Here is a 14,911-nt window from a genome sequence, read left to right on the forward strand (position 1 = left end):
TGACTATGAAAAAAGAGCATCTTAAGGAACTAGGTGAATTGTCCCACCTGTTCAAAGTCTAAACATCAGCAAAAACTACATCAATGCAGAAACAAAAATCTGCAGAAGAGTATCTATAGAAAGAAAAGATATAGCCTCAAACAACATCAGTTTGACCATAAATTCTTAATCCCAACAACTATACAGCATAAGTACCAACAGAAGGCTGTAAGTATGTGGTTATGCTGTAGACTTCTGACTGCAAATAAGAAAAACCTGCTTCAATTTTACCCTACACTCCAACTGGGGAGCTCACTGTGCAATGGCAGCAACAGCTGTATCACAAGTGTTGACTGTGGTCATAGCAAATATCTGGGCTGGCACCAGTAATGAATTACACTGCTTTTTAAAAATAAATTTGACATCAGACACATTAAATAAGTCTACTGTTGCTGTGCTGTCCCTTGTGTAACAGATACAGTAGCCATATAAGACACATGATGTCCTTCAACTTGGCAGAAAGGGCCACTGTTCACAAAAAAAAGCACAATCTCTCAGAGGCACAAACAATTTGCAGAACTAACAAAGTTCTCCTGTGTAAGCCAGCCTGTAACTGCTGGCTTGGAGCAGGCACATACCTACTGCTGTCTCCAGGTTTTTTTTCCTCACTTGCTACAAGCCAAATTTTTTCCCCTTTATTTCTAGGGCTACACACTGTAGCTACAAGTCTGCTGTGACAGAAGGCAAGTAGAGACAAGGAGTCCTTATAAGTGGGCTAGTACTTCCACACTTCAAAGCGACTGACCCTGGCTATCTGCACTATTTCAGCCAATACAATTATATCTGCATTAAGTTTCCAGGTGCTCAGCCTTGCTTTACTCACAAGATCAGGCTACTGATTAGGAAAAGGCCAGCAATCAAACCTGCACACTTTCTAGCCCATCAGCATGCTATGTCCTTCCTCTCAGCAATTTGTAATTTTCCAAGAAAACAGTTTTCTCTTCCTGAGTATTTCAACATGTGCCTTTATTAAGCAGCTGTCCTGACAGAACCTGTATTTTTCTAATCAGGAAACTGCAGGCTGGGGTGCAAGACAAATAAGTCTGTCATAGGACAAAGACAGAAACAATGCAAACATTGTATAACTGCAAAGTGCAGTCACTGGTAGACACAGCTACCACGACCTGTAATAATTCCTGCCTGGCCTGATTCCCATCTCCCTAGAAGTATGTCTGACAGTAATGCTGCACACTGTCTGCCCAAAATCCAGAGAGTGGATGGCGGAGCTGTTCACACAAAGCTCACAAACAATATCAGATTGTAGTGCAGTTATGAAGAAGACTAGAGGCCTTCCAAGCTACAACTTAACTCGGTTAATGAAACAGACCCCTACTTTAAACAGCCTTAATATTCAGAATTACGGTTTGATTCATATCAGCTATCATTTTATATAAAGAGGTGATAGACTCCAGTGAAAGTGACTAGGCTAAACTTAGCTCAGTGCATAAGAAGCCCTTGAAGCACACCCCATGCAATAATTACTTATATCACTATGTCTGAATCTCATGCCAGTTGCTATCCCCATCTCCAGTAAGTACCCAAAAAAAAGAGTTAACAGAAGTGGATAGCACACTCACATTACTGCAACTTTGTACTAACTTGAACATGGTCTGCATACAGGAAGCAAAACCTGGACAAAAGACCCAAGGCAGTATCACTATGCTGAGCTGCATTTACCAGCACTGAGCTGAGACAGGTTAAGAGACTAAATCTGACCTCTTGTTTAGAACACCTCCCAAACTCCCCCCATTTGCAAACCTACCATTCCAGGTACAAATGTCAACTAGTACAAAGACAGTGTTGCCAAGAAATACATTTTCTCCTTTCTTACCTTCTTCTCATTAAAGCTGCATGTGCTTTACCACAAAGTATTATACCCCAGGGCACAATAAAAAAGTGGAAGCATCAGTGCTTAAGTACTAGAAAAGCCTTTTGCAAGTGCAAAAGACAGTTATTTCATGCTCTGCTTTGCTTTATGGTCATTTGGAAGTATGCAACTACAAAAGCTCCAAATAGAGTAAAACAAACATACACTGGGTGCAGCTCACGTCAGCAGAGATCTCTTAACCTGAAGGTCATATTGTCAACACTACAAATGTGGAAGCAGCTGCTGACATTTTGACATGGTCCCTAAACTGCAGCATGCAAGATCTGTAATTCAGAGACACATTGGAGGTGCCAGAAATTCCAGACTCTGTCAAGGATTCCACTCTTTTACCTCCAAAGCTGAGATACTGTATATCCTACGTATACTCAACCTGGTTGCCCTCCTGTATCCAGTAAGAGTTATTTGGGATTCTTTGTTTTGTTTTCAATTAAAAAGCAAGAAGCTCAGAGGTCAACATAAGCAAAATACTGGCCAATTTGGACCAAACATCGTGTCTTGTACTGTGATATATCCTTCAAAATCCTACTCCCCCTCCCTTAAAACACATCCACCCACCCAGTCACCGTATTCCTTTCTCTTTGTCCATGTTTTTCACTTCAGGCAGCATAAGAGGGATCTTCACACAAAAAGAAGCAAGTAACAATCTGTTTAACCCTTGTGACTCAAGCCTGGGTTTGGCATTACAGAGCGTAAGCGGCAAACTATGCTGAATCTACACTCACTTTGTTGTCTCCGGCAATTATTTCTCAAAGATAACCCTCAAGCCACAAAAAGCAAGCAAGGAAGCAAGCAACCCCTTTAAAACCAATAATTCACATCTTTATATCCTGAACTTTACTCAAGGAATCATTCCTGAGTTACAGGGCCATATTCTGCTTCTCCTAAATGATAAGCATTTACATCTGTAAATATCCCAGTTTCCAACTTTTCTCCAAAACTTTACTTAATCCACTTCTTCAGAAATGCTTTTGTTTAGGTCAGTTTTAGCAGGCACTTCATAAAGGTTTTGCTAGACAGGCAGTACAAGTAGCACAACTTCTTCTGGCTACCACAACAACTTCTTGGTATCTTTTGTGAAATGGTATTTAGAAAAGAAATTTATAAAATAGTTATTTGGGTTTGGGCTTTCTTTAAAGAGCTAACTCTTAAATAAGAATTTATATGCATATTATGAGTTCCATTTAACCTTGTTTGCTCATGCTCAAAGTCTGCTACTTCCAAGAGCTTTAGAAACCATTAATAGAATCCTGAAGAGAAAGAAGGAGAAAAAAAAAATGGATTGCCAGTTTCTCTGTTGGAGCTCTCTTAAATGAGGAGATAGAGAAAACTCTGTAACACTTTATATACAAAACAAAGCCAGAGAAAAAGTACCGGGGGGGGGGGGGGGGGGGGGGGGGGAGAGGGGAAGAAACAAAAATAGAGAGAAAAAGTAGATCAGCCAAAATATAAGAATTCTTAAAAGATACTTGCAAATGTTTTCAGCGCCCTTAAAGAAAGATCAATGCTTTGACATTCTGAGATCCCAAACTCCTTTCACTTCTCTGGTGGTACTGGACTACAGCACTGAACAACCAAATGTCCAAAGCACTCCTTTACCAAAATCTGTTCTTCAGCTTCACATATACTCAGTTCCAAGCTGGCATACTGCTGGATTATAGGTCTTCTATCACAAAGCAAACACTTTCCAAATCAGGGCAATCAGGAACCACCAGTTCCCATTCAGAAGAGAAATTAATTATCTATTGTAGGATTTACATCAGAGCAATAATAGCCTGAAGCCTTGTTCCTACTTCCTCAATATCTGAAGTTCAAACTAAGTATTTTAGAGCTGTTCAGTTTAAGGGTTCACTAATTAAAAAAAAGACAACAACTACACACAAAAAACTTTTATTACCCACATTGTATCAACTGCTTTCTTACCTTTTCCAGGGAGAGGTCTGAGGAACAAAGAAGAGAAAACAGTATTACATCTGCTGTAACATGTCATGTTACAAACTGATCATTTTCCTGACTTATGCAGCCCCTCCTATTTCCTCTTACTCACTTCTCCTGCTGTTACATTATATCATGTTTTATCTTCAAGTTATTCCTGTTGGTCATAGGATCAAAACAATAGACTTGCTCCTAGGTGCATTTAGGAATTTCCTCTCAGCCTTCTTGACAAACTAATTAGTGCTAATTAAATAGATAAGAGAGACAGTACTGGCTATTCAACCCTTCCCGGGCAAATCTGATAACCAAGAGTACTAAAATGATGTTGCTGGCTTTCTTTTATTAAAAAAGAAAACAAACAAACAAAAATCCAAAACAAAAATGCCCCAACAAAACACAAAACAAAAACTCCCACATAACTAACAAATCATTCCATTTTGATGGCATTAACTCACATTCTTAAGGAGACCTACATAATTAATTCTCATTTTTAGAGACCTCTATAACTTAATGCCCACAAGTTGAATACAAGCTGTGGTATTGTACACCTAAAGCAAACTAAACACTAACTGGCCTTGCCAGCACATTCCTGTGTTGCCTTTCTGCCATCTCCACCATTCATCTAACTCCCTAAGAAAGACAAGCTAGCAATAAAACTAAAACTAAGGAAATCAAGCCAAATTTTCAAGCCATGTTTTTCAATTTGCCTCCCTGGCTTATTTCCCAGGGGTAACAAGTCAGTATGAAAGATATGTGGACTAAGGGGTACAACACACAGCTGGCAGGACAGGGCAGGACTATCCCCAGCAGAGATGGCAAATTGTGAGCCCAGCTAATCTGGTTACACAGACACAGCCTTCAGGCACATGCCTTCCCAGGCACCTCTAGCTATTGTTAGTGTAGGCTGCCTTTAAAGCACACTGCCACCCTACTAGTAGCACACTTACCCTGGAGCCATATAATCCCTCTTGCTCCTTTTTCCTCACAGAGACATTGGTGCTTCTACCACTCCACATCAATGTGATCAGAAATGCAGCCTGGCTGGAAAGGCTAAGCCAAGGGGATGGGGGAGTCAAACCATTCACAGGTACTGTGTGGGCTTCAGCTGTGTGGGTTTTCAAATGCTCGTGTTGCAATGAATTCTTCCAAGCTTCACTGCCACGAAAATAGCAATCCCTGGTGGGACTCAAACCGTCGGTGCGCTACGTGGTGTGTGTGCTTAACCATGACACCAGAGGGCTGAGGCACACCACTAGGTGAACACCCAGACCCAGAATATACAGATCTTACACAAGTATCAGTCAACTCAAGACTTAATAGCAAAGGCCTCCTCTGCAGTTACAGACAGATAAGGTTTGGTTGCCCAGATGAATCCCACAGCCATATGAAACTGATGCTGACAAGCTGACTGACAACAGAAGAGCCAAGAAACATCTTTGTTCTTCTTGTATTCATACCCATTGGAAGAGCAGCTCTGCTAAATTTACAAATTCAAGAAGTAATCCATTATTAGTTGGTAGAAAGGAAGAAAGGTCAGCTTTAATCCCAAGATTTTTAAAAGGAAAAAAATTAACTATGATGAACCATAAGGAGTATTTAAAAGTACAGTTTTGTCCACTTGAATTGAAACCAAAGACCAGTTGACAAGCCATGTGAATTTTTTTAAGGGAGCATCAACTTTACTTTAACAAATAAAATACATTTATTTCAGTTCTTACTTCTTACTGTAAATATCCACATAGATCAGATAATGCATTTCACAGTACTTTTTGATAAAAACCCAAAAACATTCATAGTCACACTTCATAGTCATAGCTATATTTTGAGTTGGAAGGGATCTTAAAAGTCAACTTGTCCAAACCCCTAAAATGCATGGGGATATCTTTCACTAGACCAGGTTGCTCAAAGCCCCATCCAACCGGGCCTTGATCACTTGCAGGAATGGGGCATCCAGAGCTTCTCTGTGTGTATCATTTAAGGTCCTATCATTATGATAAATTTCCTCTCATGAGGTCTATTCAACAACCACTTGGGAGACAGAATAAGACACAAAATATTCCTCTAAGAAGAAATAAGATCATAATAAAATCATGCACACTGTATTTAAGATATCCATTCTTGTATTCAGGATCTACATCCAACATGCAGTGAAATCTGTCTGCCTTTTCCACCAGGGCTCAGCAGCTCTTCATCAGTTAGCTAACCACTGTGAACTGTTAATTCTATGTTTATCATCTCCAAATTACACTTGCTTATGATCTTTGCCTTTACATACCAACATTTCTAGATTTAATACATTACTCATTCCATAAAATTATCTGTATTTATTTTTATAGACAGTAATACTCCCATGAACAAAACAAAAAATTATGTTATTGCCCTTTTTCCCAAGTCAAAAAATTGTACTTCCCTCCTCTCTTTCCTGCTATTCAGTATAATAGTACAGAGGGACATCAATGAGAAAACCTTTCAATTTTCTTCCTTTATGTCAACATACAGCAGATGTCCTCTGAAAGCTGATAAATAGTACAAAATGGGTGCAGTATTTACTTTTGGAGGGCGGATGTTAGTAAGTCAGGCTCAAGAAACTGAGACTGCCTTACCTTGAACATTCATCAGTGAGCAAAGTGAGATAACTGTGTGTCTTGCAAGTGCTCTGATCCCAGCCTGTGGAATCCCAGGCTCCCATTTTGAACACTGATATTTTTCACAGCAATATCCCATTGTCAGCTTAACAGTCCACCTATCTTACTAAAATAACTACTGCGAAAGTAGCACCATCTTATTCTGCACAACCCATCTGCTTGACGTGCTTAACTTCTGTAAAATGCACTCAAATTACTTGAGCAAGTTGTCCACTCCTCAAGGAAAGTCTTCTGGGCCACCTGGAATTTTTCTTTTGTAAGAGAATTAGTAATACACACTATCAACCTTAGTAGTGTAGGAAAAAAAAGTGCAGGTGCAGCACACATGTCTACTGAGGTTGCTGCCTGTTTCACATACCCTGTGAGGGCCTAAATAGCTGCAGAATGTGCCAATCCACTGACCCCAAGAGACTGACAGCCTTTAAACAGAGATTCACAAGAACTGGATTTAATTCTAGTACTGGCATGAACTCCTGAATTACCTCAAATATCTTGCTGCCCCACTTCATCCATTGCACAGTAAGAGAAAATTGGTTTTCGTGATTAATAAAACAAACTTGGTTCATTAGAAGTTCACATTGAATATTTTGCAGCTTTTGCAAAGGGCACAGTATCTAGGAAAGCTGCATTTGCCTGAGGTACAACACTTCCTAAACGAAACCTCATTTAATACATAAAAGCAGTACAAGTGAATGTCATGGAGAAATCAATGATCTCTATAAAAAAAAAAATAGAAAAACATACATCCAATAATTTGACAGTACATACATCTCTGGACTTTGGGACAAAGGACTCAGCCAGATAAATTCAATATTTAACCTTTCTCAGCCTCTTCATTCTAATGGCTTTTAATGTCTTGCAAAATCACAGTTTTTGAGGAAGCCACTAGAAGGTAAAATTCTTGTGAGCTAATACAAGAGTAATTAAAGGTTATAAACATTTCAGACAATCAGAAAAAGCATTTTCAGTTGAGATTGCTTTATATTGGAAATGTGGCTCTCAGGTCAGTCACAACTCACTGGGTGAAGACATAACATGCTTATCTATCATCTGATAACATTACATGACCCTCAGGAAATACAGTCATAAAGGACTGATCTTAATATGGCTTTCACATGTGCAGGTTTGCAGAATTCATTACAAGACCAAAAGCTCCAAGAGGATAATACTTTTGGTTCATCCTGGTCTCCACCCCCTCCACAAATACCTGGATGTGATTATTACTGCGGTATTACCTGAACACAACAGAAGCCCCCAATTTTTTTCTGACATCACTGCCATTTGTGACTACAGCAGAAGATCTACCACAAAAACACATGTTAAAAGAAAGATTGATTCCCACCTCATCGCTTTACATCAGCAGTGCTTAATACTTCCTCAGAAATAGCCATTATGAGCAGACAGCTGCAGAGAAAGAAATTCCATTTAAAACAAGTTTAAAGGACAGACTAAGGATTTTGACATTGTTCCAATGCCTTCCAATTCTGCTAATTTTACAGGTTTCACTGTGGCAATAGGTTTGCATAGATTTGAACTGCAAGGTTTCTGCTTACTGCAGAGGAGTGCCTGCTGCTCCCCTGCAAAGTATGCAACTGTGCGGTATCTGATAGTGAAATTAGGCCTTCTGGGACAGGCAATGTTGTTAGTAACACAAGCTCCACTTACATCAACATTAAAAAGGACAGTCTAAGTCTTCATTTCCCATACCTGACATTGATGAGATTAAAAAAAAAAAAATACCCCTCTCTTGAAACAAAACTGCACTTCAGTCCCCCTAGAACACCAAATTGTGGCTGCTGTCAGACCATAATTCATACAGGGTCCTGATTTGCTTGAAATTAGATTCCAATATGACATTACCAGCAGCTGACTTTAAAAAGATGAAATTTAGAATTTATGCAAACATACAATGCAAAAATGCACTGATTGATTCCAATTTGCAGTAGCCAACTAAGCTCTTCAAAGAGGCACATGTAACTAATTCCATGTCTCCATAGTTTTCATTCTTCCTCTCTAGGCTATAAAAGTTTCCACTGTATGAACATTTTCCTAACCTTTGGTTTCTATTAAAAGATGGAACGAGTCAACTCAGCATTAAACTTCATTGAAAACTAACAATGAGCAGTTTTTCTGTGTTTTGTTTGAAGCATGGAATTATTAAATAGCAGAGCAGGGGGTTCACACATTTTTTCCTTAAACTGGGAAACCAGATGAGAGATGATTTCTCCCCTCTAGTGGGCACTGGTGAAGCCACACCCTCGGTGGTACTGTGTCCAGTTCTGGGTTCTCCAGAACAAGAAAAAGATGAACATACTGGAAAGAGGACAGTGCCTGGCCACTAAGAGAAAGAAGATCAGGGCATTTCTCCTATGACGAGAGGCTGAAAGAGCTGTGACTGACAGTGGGAGATCAGAAGGTTCAGGAAGATCTCATCAATGGGTATAAATACCTGCAAGGAGGGAGGACAGAGCCAGGCTCTTTCTTTCAGTGGTTCCTAGACACGACCAGAGTGATGGGCACAGACTGAAACATGACTAGCTCCCTCTGAACATCCAGGAACATTTTTTCCCTTTGGGAGTGACCAGGCACTGTCTGAGGTTGCTCAGGGAGGCAATGGAGTCTCCAGCCTTGGAGATATTCAGATGCTGCTGTAACACAGACCTGTTCCAAGTGCTCTAGGATGACCCTGCTTGAGCAGGCAGGTTGGACCTCCAGAAATCCCTTCCAACCTTAACCATGCTGTGATCCACCAAAGAAGCTACCTTTCTACAGAGCTCAGTATTTCTCTCTTCTATTCATACAGGTACTTAGAACCAAGAACATGACATAAGCACAAAAATATGCAGCAAGTTATTGTCAGCTTCAGCATCTCATCTACCAACATGCAACTAGCCTTGGTTATATCAGAGCTTGGAGTGTAGCAGTTTCAAAATCAGCTCATATTCACTAAAGACTACTCTCTCCTGACGCCAAAGTCCCATCCAGTTTCTACTATTGCTTCCTTTGCTCCTTGCTAACAGCTGCTCAGCTGCCCAGGATGGACAGTCTGAAAATTAACCTCAAAACCAGCTCTTGCCTGCATCAAGGACTTGATTCCAAGCACCATAATATGGAAGGGGATAGAGGAGGGAATCCACAGCCATGGGAAAATTTGCTTTGCTGGGCAGCATCATGGTGCAATGTCAAAACAAGCTAAAATGACACTTTGCAAGGGCTTTTAAACCAAGCTCTTCCCACATTTCCTTCCTTCTTTCTAATATTCTGCTATAGTGCTCTGAACTTTTGCTATAAACTCAAGCAAAACCAACAGGGCTCTACCATATTAATCTATCACTATCATTACCAAAAAAACCTCCAAATATGCACACAATAAAATATGACAGTTATAGACCATCAGTCTCATTTGGGTTTTCAGCATCTAATGGACAGCAAGGTTAGACAATCCTGTCCAGAGAAGCTGCAAGATAAGGCAAAGAATCAGCTTCAGTAGAGCCACTCACTGATTTACTAAAGCAAATCTGCCAACATAATTGAATCTAAGAATTATCTCTCAGCTAATCTGTTTGTACTATCAATAAGCCTCTTAGCTGGTCAACCATAAGCAGGATGACTACATGGCATGACTTTTTGCACCCTAATCAATAGGCTCCAATAAAAACAGAAGTATTGATGATTCAAAGTTCAAATAGAGGACAGTTTTAGACAAAGAATAGTATCAGTGAACTCCTGAAATTAACTTAGGAAACATCATGCTATTCACTACAAAGTAAAATAAAAGTGCTTGTAAACTCACAGCTATCTCAGTCGAACCACAGAGTAAGCAGGAAGACTTTGAATCAGACACCAACTGGTATCTTGGAAAGCCTATGTTAACAGGAAGTTCATTCTCAAGATTTTTATCTCTCCAAGTAGCACTGATCCCACAACTGAATACACAAAATTGAGGCCTCCATACAGGTGCAGCATTCCAAGGTGTCAGTGGCATTGCCTGTGGAGTTTTAATGATACGCAAATGACCAGGGAAACATACCTTTACAGCACAGGCACTGCAGACCACACACCAGTTTTACAATTCCAGCTTCATACAATAACTGAGCTGCCTACAACTGACATGCCATTGCTGTCACTTAGTGACTAGAAAGTAGTTCTCTTACTTACTATGTTTTGGTGATAACTCTGAAAGCCACTTGGTGTGCAGTCACTACCCAGAACCTGTTCCTTTTCAAAGACTTTCTGAAGAACACAAGTGACAATCTCATTCCCAGCAGAATCAAAGAACAATATGAGCATCCTAGGGCATGATGCCAGTATGCCTTTGGTCATTTTACATGCAATTTAAGCATATTTACTCTTAAATGTTGATCTTGGTGGCATCACTAAGCTTCTTACAGAGGCAGAACTGCCAGGTACATCTGGAGAAAAGGAATAGTTCAAAAAGGAAAACAGAACTAGCTGTAAAAACCTACCTACCAACACATTTTTCTGACCAAGAGGAAAAAGCACAGCTACTATGTCCATACCGTGCTTATCATGATTCCCGACAGTACAGACCAGCTCTACCGGTTTGGCTATTCTTGCATTAATATGGAAGTATTGGGAAATAAGTAGTGTGTGAAGTCAAATGACAGTTTTGTAAGAGTTAAAACAGTGTTATTCAAAAATACACCAATTAAGTACCCAGCCTAATATTGGAGACTTATTAGAGCAGGCACTCATTTTTACTGAGGCAGAGGGAAAGCTATACGGTTCAAAATTTTAAACAAAGAATACACAATTCTCTGCAAATTAACAAGAAACCACCAATCTTGACTTGAGTATCACAACATACAACACCTAGACAACCCAAAACAAATGATGTCCTACAAATGCTATTTCTGGTCCTGGCAGAAGGAGCACTTAAACCAACCCCAACCCTGGAAATCAACAAAATTTAAAGATTTAGGGAAGAAATATATTTCCAACAAATGTAACTCATACACTGCCTTTGTGCTTAATTATCTCTCCTCTCCCAAGGAAAATTTTAAATAACATAGGAAACTGCTTTGAAGAAAAATGTGTACAGCTTTTAGAAAGGGCAATGGGTTTGGTTTTAACCTTTTCCTTTCAATATTCAATATTCCTTCTGAGAATCCTTTCTACAGAACTATTTTTAAAAAAAAAGTATCTTGCATTCAGTTTACTGTCTATCACAGCAGATACAGTGACAAGTTTTAGCATTTTCCCTTTTCAGTATTATAGCAACAACAGTAAGAAACAATAATATTGATCAAGTACGCATTTAAAACAAAAATATTTAACCTGCACTAATTTCTGCAGTACTAATCTCATTATTCTATCCCAAAGCAGATTGGCTAGAGTATAAATAAAATCCTCAGAGCACACTGAAAGATTAGGATCGAATTACTTCTACAAAAGCATCTGATAATCTGTTACAGGAGACAGAATGTGTGAAGCAGCAAGGAGCTCAGGCGTGAACTGCAGCAGAGAGGAACAACAGAAGTTCCCACCAGTTCCAGGCAAATCCTTCCGATCTGATCTTGCTCTCTGGTACGTGCAAGTTCGCTTACTCCCACCAGCTCACACCTGTGCTCCACAAACTGTCAGAGTGCCAAGTTAACAACCATTAACATCCAGGCAAAACTTCTGTATCACATCCTGGTCCTGCCTCATTAGTCAGGACTCTGGATTAAACTAGTCAGACGCTCAGAGGCTGCTGCAGCAGCTGGATATTTCACTGGGATTTTAAGCACCCACATATCAAACATGGGGCATCACATATATAAATGCATGTGCCTAATCACATTAATGCTTCCCTGGCATATTGTTGTGCTGCCCAGTGCTCTAGAACAGGCACCAAGTTGCAGTATGATTTTTTTATTCATAATTGAACAAAAGACAAAGAGATGATTTTTGTCTGGTATGGGATTTTTTTGCACTAGAGCCAGAGATCCTACTTCTTTCCACTACTGTCATCCATCATTCAGTTCAATCTGCTGGCAAGTGCGAGTTCATTCATGCAACTGACAGAAACTTTTGTTTTACTTCAACAGAAATTTACATTCTATCCATTCTATCTGTTCATACAGCCGTCTGGTCTTCACTCAGTAGTTCACATTAAAAGCTGAAAACTCTTGCCTTCCACTAGGATTTTTACCATCCTGGTTTTCCTCGCTTGCAATGATGCTCATTGAAAAACAGTGAAGTAAGCTTAATGGCTTAATATAATTTTCTTATTGTCATCACAGGTTGCTCTGACTCAGTCAAAACAGGTTACAGCGCCTCAGAGAAGGCACGGTTTTGTGAATACAGTCCCTGGGCTTGGAGAGAACACTCCTTCCCTCCTCCAAGCTTCTTCTGGTGACTCCAAAAGAGCCCTACTAGGACAAACACGTTTAAACCCAGAGTAATTCCAGCACAGGTAGAAGGCAGGGCACTACAGACAGTACATGCAACTGTGTATCCACACAGCAGTAAAACAGGCACATATGGCAAACTGGTCATCATAACTGCTGTTTGGTTTTGTTTTAACTTTTTGTTGTTGTTTGCTTTTTTTGGTTGTTTTTTATTTTTTTTTTTTTGCTGCTGCTTTCCTGATTGCAAAAACCATTACACCCACGACTTAATCTCAGCGGACTGAAAGGTTCAAATAAGGTTACAGATTGCAAGGCAGAAAAAAGTGTCCACACGGAGACTTCTCCTGAAGTCAGAGAGAGGGAGAACATGAACCCTGGCTCCCACTTTTTAACAGATGTTCCATTTCTTTGGAAATTTCCTAACTCTCCCCTAATTTCACCTGAAAAAAACCTCCCCTATAGATGAAGTTTCAAAATCGTCAGATGCAAACCAAAAGAGCCACCAAGATCTCAAACTTGCTAAAAATCCATAATGGAATATTTTAGTCATTTTAAACAGTGGAATGCTGCCAAAAGCTATCCATAATCCCCAACGCTGAAGAAACAGAGTCAGTATTTGCAAGTCCCTCTTGCAATGGCTAGAAAACTACTTCTGCATGCAGGGGCCCTTGTATCTGAGAACAGCAGCAGTTTAGCTGCAAGTAATGCAGAGGCACAATTCTGAGAGCGATTCTTGACCTTCGGTACGCAATTCACTCATGTGCTTCTTTCCTTTCAGGGCGCGGAAGGGACAAAAGAGCACAGGCAGCAGAGCCAGGCGCAGCGCCCGCCCCCGAGCCAGCCGGCTGTGAAGGTCGAGGGGCCCGAGGAGAAGGAAGAGCGGCTGCACCTTGCTCACCCCCGTTCCGCAGCTCGCCGAGCGCTGCAGGCCTCGCCCGCGCACCGCAGCCCCGGCAGGACCCCCCGCACCCGCTCGCTCCTCTGGGGGCGAGCGGGGCCAGAGGCGGCCGCGCCGGTGCCGCCGCGCATCCCCGCCCGCCCCGCACCGTCCCCCCGCGCCCTCCGCCGCACTCACCCCGCTCCGGGCCCCCCGGGCGGCGGGGCGCGGGCGGCGGCGCCCCCGCGGGCCGGGGGAGCCTCGCTGCCGGCGGCGGCCACCTCCGGGCTGCTTCCCCCCTCACGGCTCGCCCCCGGCCCGCGCCGCTGAGAGGCCGCGGCGTGCGGGGCGGGCAGAGCGCAGGGGCTGCAGTGGCCGGCTGGCTGCTGCTGCTTCTCCCTCCTCCTGCCGGCGCCTCATGTGCCCTCCTCCTCCCGGGTCTCTGCCGCCAGGCCGCCGCCGCTCCAGCTCCTCGCTCTCCAGCGGCGCCCGGGGACCGCTGCGAACCCCTCCGGCCGGGCGGCAGCGCACGTGGGACGGCCGCCGGGCGCTCTCCGCCGCCGCTGCCGGGCGCGGGGCTCCTGCGGCCCTGCAGCCTCCTCAGGAGGCGGGGCGGCGCGGACACCTCGGGGGTGCAGCGCCGCCCGCCGCCGGCGGGGCAGCAGGAAGGGGCGGGAGGCAGGGAACGTCGCCGGCGGCCACCTCGGCGGCCGCTGGCTCGGTAGTCGCAGCGCTCCCTTTCCCGCCCCCCGGAGGCCATTACCTCATGGCCCAGCCCTGCCGCGGAGGAGGGGCCGAGCGTCGCCCGGCAACCGGCCCCCTGCCGCGGGACGGGCTGGGCAAGCCGGGGAGCAGGATGCCCGCGGAGGGCGGGAGGGGTTGTGGCCGTGCGGAGCAGCCCGAGCGCGGCCGCGGGCAGCTGCCCGGCACTGCTCCCACCGCTCCCGGGACGCGCACAACGACCTGGGCTGGTTTGGGAGGCGGAGAGGGCAAGAATGATTACAGGGATGTGTTAAACAGCAGAAAATCCTCAAAGGAAATATTACTATGGATGTGCCATATACAGAGAAGTGTCTAAAGTCCAAGTACTTTTCCACTCTTTTTGGTGGTGCCCCGTGACAGGACAAGGAGCAATGGCCATAAACTAAATCACAGGAAGTTTCAACTGAACATGAGG

General features: G+C 42.8%; 1 protein-coding gene across 1 annotated transcript in view; it reads right to left on the reverse strand.

Moving 5' to 3' along the window:
- TRAK1 (trafficking kinesin protein 1) overlaps positions 1-14,150 on the reverse strand; it is a 125,890-nt gene extending 111,740 nt beyond the window's left edge. Inside the window, exon 1 of the mRNA XM_054639729.2 lies at positions 13,933-14,150. The gene's annotated coding sequence lies outside the window, so the exon portion shown is untranslated. The remainder of the gene's footprint in view (positions 1-13,932) is intronic.
- Between the last annotated feature and the right edge of the window lie 761 nt (positions 14,151-14,911).

Source organism: Agelaius phoeniceus, chromosome 1, assembly GCF_051311805.1.
Source record: "Agelaius phoeniceus isolate bAgePho1 chromosome 1, bAgePho1.hap1, whole genome shotgun sequence".
In the NCBI taxonomy this organism is placed as follows: domain Eukaryota; kingdom Metazoa; phylum Chordata; class Aves; order Passeriformes; family Icteridae; genus Agelaius; species Agelaius phoeniceus.